This window comes from Mytilus californianus, unplaced genomic scaffold (genome assembly GCF_021869535.1).
Source record: "Mytilus californianus isolate M0D057914Y unplaced genomic scaffold, xbMytCali1.0.p SCAF_6, whole genome shotgun sequence".
NCBI lineage: Eukaryota > Metazoa > Mollusca > Bivalvia > Mytilida > Mytilidae > Mytilus > Mytilus californianus.
The window spans coordinates 23,884,236-23,893,399 of NW_026262712.1; positions in this window are offsets into that span (position 1 = coordinate 23,884,236).

Below are 9,164 nucleotides of genomic sequence, written 5' to 3' on the forward strand. Positions count from 1 at the left end.
GTACATAGGCTGTTGGTTTAGGCATGGATCAGATAAATAACCTCAGCATCTGAAGCAAGTCCATCATGTCTGGACATTTATATAGAAAAAGAATTTCGCTTTTATTGTTGCTATTCATCTCAAAGTAAAGTTGGACTTTGTAAATATGTTGTGACTCCAGAATTAGCAAAACCAATAACCTAGGATTAAGGAATGGTTAAAAACTCTCAAACACTAATTAAACAATAACTGGGACAAAAAGTATTTACAATGATAGTGCAATGTTCATTGCATGTTGTAGCACAAGAAAACATTTTCTGATAATCTCTGAGGGTGTTTTTTTTTAATTTATATATATAAAAAGCCCCCTTTAGAGAGTTTTATTGACCTTCGCAATGACAGAAATATGCTTAATATATTACTATCTGTGCCAAGGAAAAAGATTTTTGAATGGATTTTACGGATATTAGATACTCGCTTCCCCTATTTTACGAAAAAAATGAAAAGTTGAGGAGCCTCCCGTTTTAAAAATCTGAACGCAAATACAACACATCATTTTTTAAATCAAACATTTATACTATCATCCAAAGTTCCAATGGCGTTCTACAGCAGATATTGTTACAACCAGATTTGTCGAAATATCATTTTATAAAAAAGAAACAAATCTTTTGATAAGTTTATATGGTACGGTCGAATAGAGGGATCACAAATGTCAATTACAGCTAATTTTCCCAAAAGGAAACCTTGTGATTTTCAATAGCTTTTGTATAAGTGGTTGTTAAAACGTGTTGAGCAACGATCTTCCCTTCAGTAGATGTAGTAGGTACATGTATTAAGTACTTGAACTTGTGAATCTCAGTGAAGTTTTAAGTATTTTTGGTCACAATGCCAGCTGGTAAAAGAACCTAACCAGTATTTAATTTGTTTTGCAACCTTGACATCGTTTTACTCCCAAAAAAATGAAAATGGTACTAAACTAGAGGCTCCGGTGAGCCATTATTGTTCTCCTGATTCTTATGAGACATACTTATATGAATTATAAGTTTGAAATCTAATCAAGATACTTTAGGGGAGTACGGTCCTTCGTGTGAAAGATAAGTTTGAAATCTAATAAGATACTTTAGGACTCGTATCTAGAACTCGTATCTTGTTTGAAGTGGATAAAATATACAACTTACTAGTATTATGAAATTATTTGCCAGCGATTTCCATTTAGCGAAAGAACTGAGAGGTATGAATAAAGGTTTTTGTGATATACAGCAAAGGTGTCTTTTGTGTAAGTGTCAAAAACGAAAGTCCAACTTCCCCTGTATCTATTTCAATCACAAGATCAAAATCAGAAAATTAATGTTTGAACCTACTGATAATCGAATATGAAAGAGTCTATATGATATGATATTCTCACACAAACTACACACTTAAGATGTCTAATCACTTTATATAACTTATCAATATATTTTATAGGAGTAACTCGACGTGTAGAGCAGGATCTGCTTACCCTTTCGGAGCACCTGCGATCACCCCAAGTTGTTGGAGGGGTTCGTGTTGCTCAGTCTTTGGTTTTCCAAGTTGTGTTTTGTGTATTGTTGTTTGTCTATTTGTCTTTTTCGTTTTTAGCCATGACGTAGTCAATTTATTTTCGGCTAATGAGTTTGGATGTCCCTTTGGTATCCTTTGCCTCTCTTTTAAACAATTTCGTGGTCTGGTGTAGAATTTTATCAATGAATTTAAAAATCTTCAAAGTTATGTCAATTTAAGACAGCCTATTCTTTCTTTCTTTCTTTCTTTCTTTCTTTCTTTCTTTCTCTCTTTCTTTCTTTAAAGATGAGAGAGGAAGGGTTGGGTATTCGTTGAATTAGTTTTAGAAAATTGAACAAGCATTGGCGGTCAACCTTTCTGTATTTTTAAATACAGCTATCCTCTTGTCTAACCAAAGTCAATGTAAAATTAGCACACAAAAAAAGAAAAGAAAAATAAACACTAACTGGAGCTTTTTGGTGTTTTTCTTTCATTAAAATCTGAGGTGTCATAATTAAAAGTTCTTCTAAAAACATTAAAATTACAAATGTAACTGAGAACGAACAGATAAAATTCTTGGTTAGTGCTAATAAATGGATATTATATACCATTTTTCGAGATAGTACATGCTCTTTAAGTTTTTGAGCTGCAGTTTCCAACCAACAACTGAAGTTCCTGTAGTAGCAAGCACATATTGAACAACCTTATATTTAAAACACATACACACAATTTTTCTTTTCGTTTTTATGAGCGCTCAGGATGAAACGTTTTGGAGACTGATTTGAAAAAAAAACCATTTACAGTGACAATGTTATATACATAAGCATAAGCTATGTTGTTACCAAATAATTAGAATTTACACCTTCGATTTAAAACAACAGAGGACAAGGTCTCAACACTTAAGGAAAAGAGGTAAATGTGGCCCAGAAATGTCATTAGTGTTCTCTGAACAAGTGTAATGCTATTTAAAAAGATGAACTGATTGCGGTTTATTGTCCAGTGGCAAGTTAAATGCATAAACAGGACGAGAACACATTGATGTTAGATGAATGAGAAACCTTCTTTGAAAAGAACTAGATCGACACATCAAGCCGGAGTTTTAATGTGCTCGTTCACAAAATGTCACGCTACATACCTATTACTCTGACCCAGGGCCGTACAGTATTTGCTCTTACTCTAAAATAGAGCTTGATTTGAGGAGAAGCAGCAAATTCAAATGTTTCCCCATTTTTGTTTTGAGCTTTAGTCCTCACCCCTTTACTAGTTTTTCATAAGATAAGATAAGATGATTATTAGTATCAAATCTAAACAATCTGAATGTTACTAAATACGATAACACTAATTAACAATAAAAAATATAAATATGTAACATTTACATAAAACAGATCTACAAAAACAATTAGACGCTCTAAAAGAATATTGTGATAAATGGAAATTGAAAGACAATGTCCAAAAAAGAAAAATAGTAACTTTTTTCTAATGGTAGAGCACTACAGAATGTTATTCTTAAAGTTGCTGGTATTTTGTAAGATATTGTTGAAGAATTTAAATATCTTAGTGTATTATTTTCAAGAACAGGAAGTTTCACAAAAGCGAAGAAGGCACAACTTTATGTCTCTCCTTTACATTTGTACTTACAATGTTAATTTATTTTTATATGTCTCTATTTTGGTATAGTTTTTGATAACATTTTTATCTAAGTTTGATAAAAGATATTTTTCAAAAGTTCATACTTTACTTTAAATTTTCTATAAGTTCTTAACTTATTTCCATTAATCGAATTCTCATCATTAAGAAGACCATTTTTTCCAAAATGTAATTTGATTTTCCCAAAAATTGGAAAAATTCATTTTTGAGAGTAAAAGTTAAATTTTTGAAACATATCCTTCTGGTAATTGCTGGTTAACCTTATAATTATATAGTAAAAAGTCCTTCGAGTTTAAAATATGCAGCCAGAATCCTAAAGAAAACTTTAAAGCCTGAACACAAATGAGGAACATTCCTAAAACAGCTATAGTTACTGCCTTTGAATTAATTCCAAGTCAACTATTTGCAAGTTTGATTTGAAGATTTTACTGATTCCACTTACAATTATACACAGACGGAAACCCAGTTGAAATAGAACAAAAGAATCGAAGCTCTTTGTTAGAGAAGGCGATAAATGCTTACTGTAATGTTTACTATAGTAACAAAAATTTTAAAAGTTAATGGAAACAAATAAAATGACTGTTTTCGGCTAAATTACGAAGTATTTTATCATAAAAACACCATTTGCATAAGTTTTCAATTTATCTATTACATAATTAAGCAGAACAATTAGATATCAAGTCGACGACATGGGTGTCTATTCAGTTGGATCTAAAAAATACATAACCTCCGATTAAAAAAAAAATAATACCACGGACGGAGAACATATCAATCTATTTGTTCTTTAATTTTCGTTTCTGCCCTTCCATTATGTGACTTGAAAAATAATTCCAAAAAATGGGTAACAATTGCATCGAAAAGAGAAAATCGAGTGCACCTTTTTATGTTAGGGCGTGTTTGAGTTGAATATTTTTTCTTGAAAACGTAAAAAGCAAAAGTATTTGGCCCGAGAACACAGTTATTTCGTAGTGCTTTTCTTTTAGACAATAAATTCAAATTAAAAAAATCGCACCTGCTCTATCTCAAAAAGATTTTTACAGTGTAATGTACTACTATTGATACAAATAATATCAAAATTATAGAAACTTCTACCAGCTCTAACTCAAAATATTGACAGTTCTGTGTTAAGGGGGGCTAAAATTCAGTTTGACAACTTCAGACATTCTAATTTTTGACCTTTTTTAACTGGACCAAATCACTACTTAACATAAAGATTCAGCACCCAAATTTTTTTAACATGTAACTGCATCCCCTTACTTAATATTTCATGCATAAAATATCAAGAAATAAATTGGGAAAGTGTATAAAAAAAAAATGCAAGTTATACACTGTTCACAGTAGGGACTATATTTGTAAGACAACGAAAACCAAAGGACGATAACTGTGTCCTTGGACCATTTGATACATCATCTCGCTTCAGATTCTATCATTTTTATATATCAAGGCTACAGGTGGACTTTATAACAACGAAAATTTACAGTACTGAAAAATGAAATATATGGGTGAAGTGAAATACCTTACTAATGAATCACAAAAACAGTAGGTGTGTTCGAATAGTAAACTTTTACTAAAAGTACTTGACGACAGACTTTTCAGTTGGATCTTAAAAATGCATATCTTCGAACAAACTTCATTTTTTGTGTGTGATATCTAGGGTTTATAGTCTTCAACCAATGAAAATTTTTAGTCTGCCCCTCCACGAAATATTGAATTAGAATTTTTTTAAATGTTTATGAATTATCGAAAATTCCAACTGACAACCGATCAGACAATAGTTTTAAGTTGACTGAATGCAGACATGTACATTAACTGATGCTCATTAGCTAGTAGATACATTTGTCTTTTAAAATACAACTGGCATATAAGGATCGTAAAGGTGCTATGTGGATAAATTTATCGGGTTTCAAGAGCTAAATTGGCAGCGCGTCATCCCTACAATGGCTTCCATTTTTACGATTGTAAAAATGAACTGGCGTAATGGGGAGATAGTTTTAACGAAGTAGAATCCTAGGCTGAGAAGCATTTACTCTATCAGTTTACCTACTAAGCATATGTAACCCCCTCTTTTTTGACGGAAGTCTGTCAGTTTTGAGGGACTTCAAAGATATTAATTTGCTAATTAGGCAAATAGCGGAAAAACGAATCTCACTTCGTATCTACAGTATTTAACTTGGAATTTTATACTTTCTATAATTTACATCATCAAACGAGTTTTCACTCTGACTTTATTTTGCAAACTTTGGGAAAGAAAACTACATATAAAACATTCAAACATTCAAATGACAATGGATTAATTACATTTACTAATTTGAATCATTTTTAATAACCTGGATTATAGAAATTTTAAAATCATTAAACTTATTAATTCTGTACTATTTGCAGGGAGATAACTCTATATCCTTTCTTTTTATACTGCTATTTTTTTTAATTGCAATTTGTAGTTAAACACTATATATATCAAATATCATTATCTAACCCGAATTATTCAGTCGTAACATTTCGCTGCTTTAAGATAGTTATATTCATTTCGCGCGAATGGGAGAGATTGATCAGAGACAGAGATGGGACATAATCATTTCTTGTTTTTTGTTTTGATCAGAGTTGACTGACACCTAGAATAACATTTTAATTTGCGCCAGTGGTGAATCCCCCCCCCCCCCCCAACTTTGAGAGAGAGAGAGAGAGAGAGAGAGAGAGAGAGAGAGAGAGAGAGAGAGAGAGAGAGAGAGAGAGAGAGGATGAAAATTTTGTCCTGCTGTAATCTCTGTCCTGCCTTTTTATTTTTCACTCTATTCGGCCCTGCCTTTTTTTTATTAGTTTATCCTGACTTTTTTTACATAAATTGTCATCCTGCCTTTTTTTTACATAAATTGTCATCCTGCCTTTTTTTACATAAATTGTCAACCTGCCTTTTTTTTTTTACTTAAAACTCCTGTCCTGCCTTTTTTTTTTTTACTTAAAACTCCTGTCCTGCCTTTTTTTTTAAATTCATCCTAGCACCCCCCCCCCCCCCCCCCACCCCCCATAAAAATCAAATGGTAGCGCCCTAACTTGAACTTGTCTATTAATCGGGAATAAGCCGGGGGAAGTTTCATATATAATTTATATGTGCCTTTCTGAGCAAGGAACCTGGTCTGTGGTTTTCAAATGTCATGTTTGATAGCTGCTGTTTATATGTTTTTCACAACTATTGTTTGATTGTATTAAGACAGAACTTGTCATGAGGCAAACAAACCTGTGCGAGATTAGATTCATTTTGTTGAAATACCATTATCATGTTTGCACAAAACAGGGGAAAAGGAAAGGAAAAATAACTATATTTTAAAGTTATTTCCTGTTGCCTTAGCTTTTTTTTCTGTATTGTATAATTGCTATTTATTTTCATATATTTGTGTTGTTCTATCAGTTGTGATCTTGTCTATCTTTTGTCCAGATTTACAGATTTCATTTCAAATTTAAAAAAAGGTTAGAAAAGAGACACTTGCCAATCTGTTATAATTGTGACACATTGTCACTAGGTGATCACACAAAGGGTGTAACTAGTGGAGAAGGAACTGCTGTATCTTAAGAGGGAACCAGATTTTAACCTGATTTTAGGTGTGGTATGTGTTGATCAATCATAAGTTTCCTGAGAATTGTTCTGTGGTCTGTTGTTTGTTTGCCTTTTGTCTTCTACCCACCATAGTGTTGTCTGGACTGCTGTTGTTTGTTTGCCATTTGCCACCATAGTGTTGTCTGTGGACTATTGTTGCGTGTTTGCCTTTTGCCTTCTTGCCACCATAGTGTTGTCTGTGGACAGTTGTAGTTTGTTTGCATTTTGCCTTCTTGCCACCATAGTGCTAATCATGGACTGTTGCCGTTTGCCTTTGGCCTTCTTGTGACCATAGTGTTGTCTGTGGACAGTTGTAGTTTGTTTGCATTTTACCTTCTTGCCACCATAGTGTTGATCATGGACTGTTGCCGTTTGCCTTTAGCCTTCTTGCCACCATAGTGTTGTCTGTAGACAGTTGTAGTTTGTTTGCATTTTGCCTTCTTGCCATAATAGTGCTGATCATGGACTGTTGTCGTTTGCCTTTTGCCTTCTTGCCACCATAGTGTTGTCTGTGGACAGTTGTAGTTTGTTTGCATTTTGCCTTCTTGCCACCATAGTGCTGATCAAGGACTGTTGCCGTTTGCATTTGGCCTTCTTATGACCACAGTGTTGTCTGTGGACAGTTGTAGTTTGTTTGCATTTTGACTTCTTACCACCATAGTGTTGATCATGTACTGTTGCTGTTTGCCTTTTGCCTTCTTGCGGCCATATTATTTTCTGTCTTAATTTCATGGTATTGGATATCCCTCTAGATATTTTTTAGAAGAATAACTACTGGTACAGTTTCAAAAATTTCTTTTAAATTTGCTGTTTGTGTAATGAAACATATACAAAGAACTTGCAAAAATCATTTGAATATTAATACTAGAGGCTCTAAAGAGCCTGTGTTGCTCATCTTGGTCTATGTGCATATTCAACAAAAGACCCTCTCCAACATTGTAGACGAGAGTAGAATTCATGACAAAAATCTGTTTTGTTGATCATGTATTGCTGATCATTTAGTCTGTTTAGTTTCTCTCTATCTTAATTAGTTTTTGCTCAAAACACAAAAGAGGGTACAAAATTCCTCATTTAAGGGCAATCACTCCTATAAAGAGTGACAATCTACTAACTATATCGGCAAAATTTGACCTGTTAGTAGATCTTGCCTTGCTGATCATTTTTGTGATTTAAAGTGTCTATTTATCTAATATAATTTTTATCATATAAGGCAAAATGCAAAAAACTGATAAAAATCATCATTAAAGGGCAATAACTCCAATAAGGAGTCATCAGACGATTTCCTCTATATCGTCTAAATTGTAGATCTTGTCTTGCTGATCATTTTTGCTTATTTAAGTTTCTATTTATCTATTATAATTTTTAAGATATAAGGCAAAAACACAAAAAAAAACATAAAAATCGTCATCAAAGGGCAATATCCCTTATTAGGAGTCAACTGACGATTTCGATTATGTTTTACTTATTTGTAGAACTTGTTTTGCTGATCATTTTTGCAATTTAAAGTTTCTCCCCATCTATTATAGTTTTCAAGATAATAGGCTAAAATGAAAAAAAATGGTAAAATTTGTCATTTAAGGGCAATAACTTTTTAAGAAGTCGTCTGTCTGACAGTTTTGGCATATATGAACAATTGGTAGAGCGCAACATTCTGAACATTTTTGCCCTGTCAGATTGTCTCTATTGATAACGATTTTCAAAATAATAGACAAAACTTGCATTTTACCCCTATGTTCTATTTTTAGCAATGTTGGCCATCTTGGTTGGCAGGCGGGGTCATCGGACACATTTTTAAAACTAAATACCAAAATGATGATTGTGGACAAGTTTGGTTAAATTTGGCAAAGTAGTTTCAGAGGAGAAGATTTTTGTAAAAGTTAACGACAACAACGGACAACAGACGCCAAGTGATAAGAAAAGCTCACTTGGCCCTTTGGGCCAGGTGAGCTAAAGAAAGCAAATAAAGATCTAAATCAATAGATATTTTTTATTATATGTAATTTAAAGTACTCCCTGGTCATTGCCATGGAAACATCATAATACAAATTCTGTATGACTTGTTGTTGGTGTATTAAAGAGTTTAAACAAGCAGTAAAACATTTACAATTTTATCAAGAAAATTTCAGAAGTATAATTATAATCAAGCAAATGACAACACTAATTTACATGGAATCCTTTGTTTATTATCTATAAGAAAGAGTAAGATCCAAATAAAATCAAATGTGTGGTTTATACATTTCTGAAAAAAAAAGGTTTGTTAGAAAGGGATTTTTTCAAATTACATAAAATATACAAATTTCATCTTAAGACTTTAAAAGTGCTTTAAAATACTCAAAAAATGCCAAAAAGTTAAGGGTATGTATAGAACCTGAACCATTTATATCATTTTATTTGGCCTAATCATCGTTTATATCTTAAGACGGTTTTT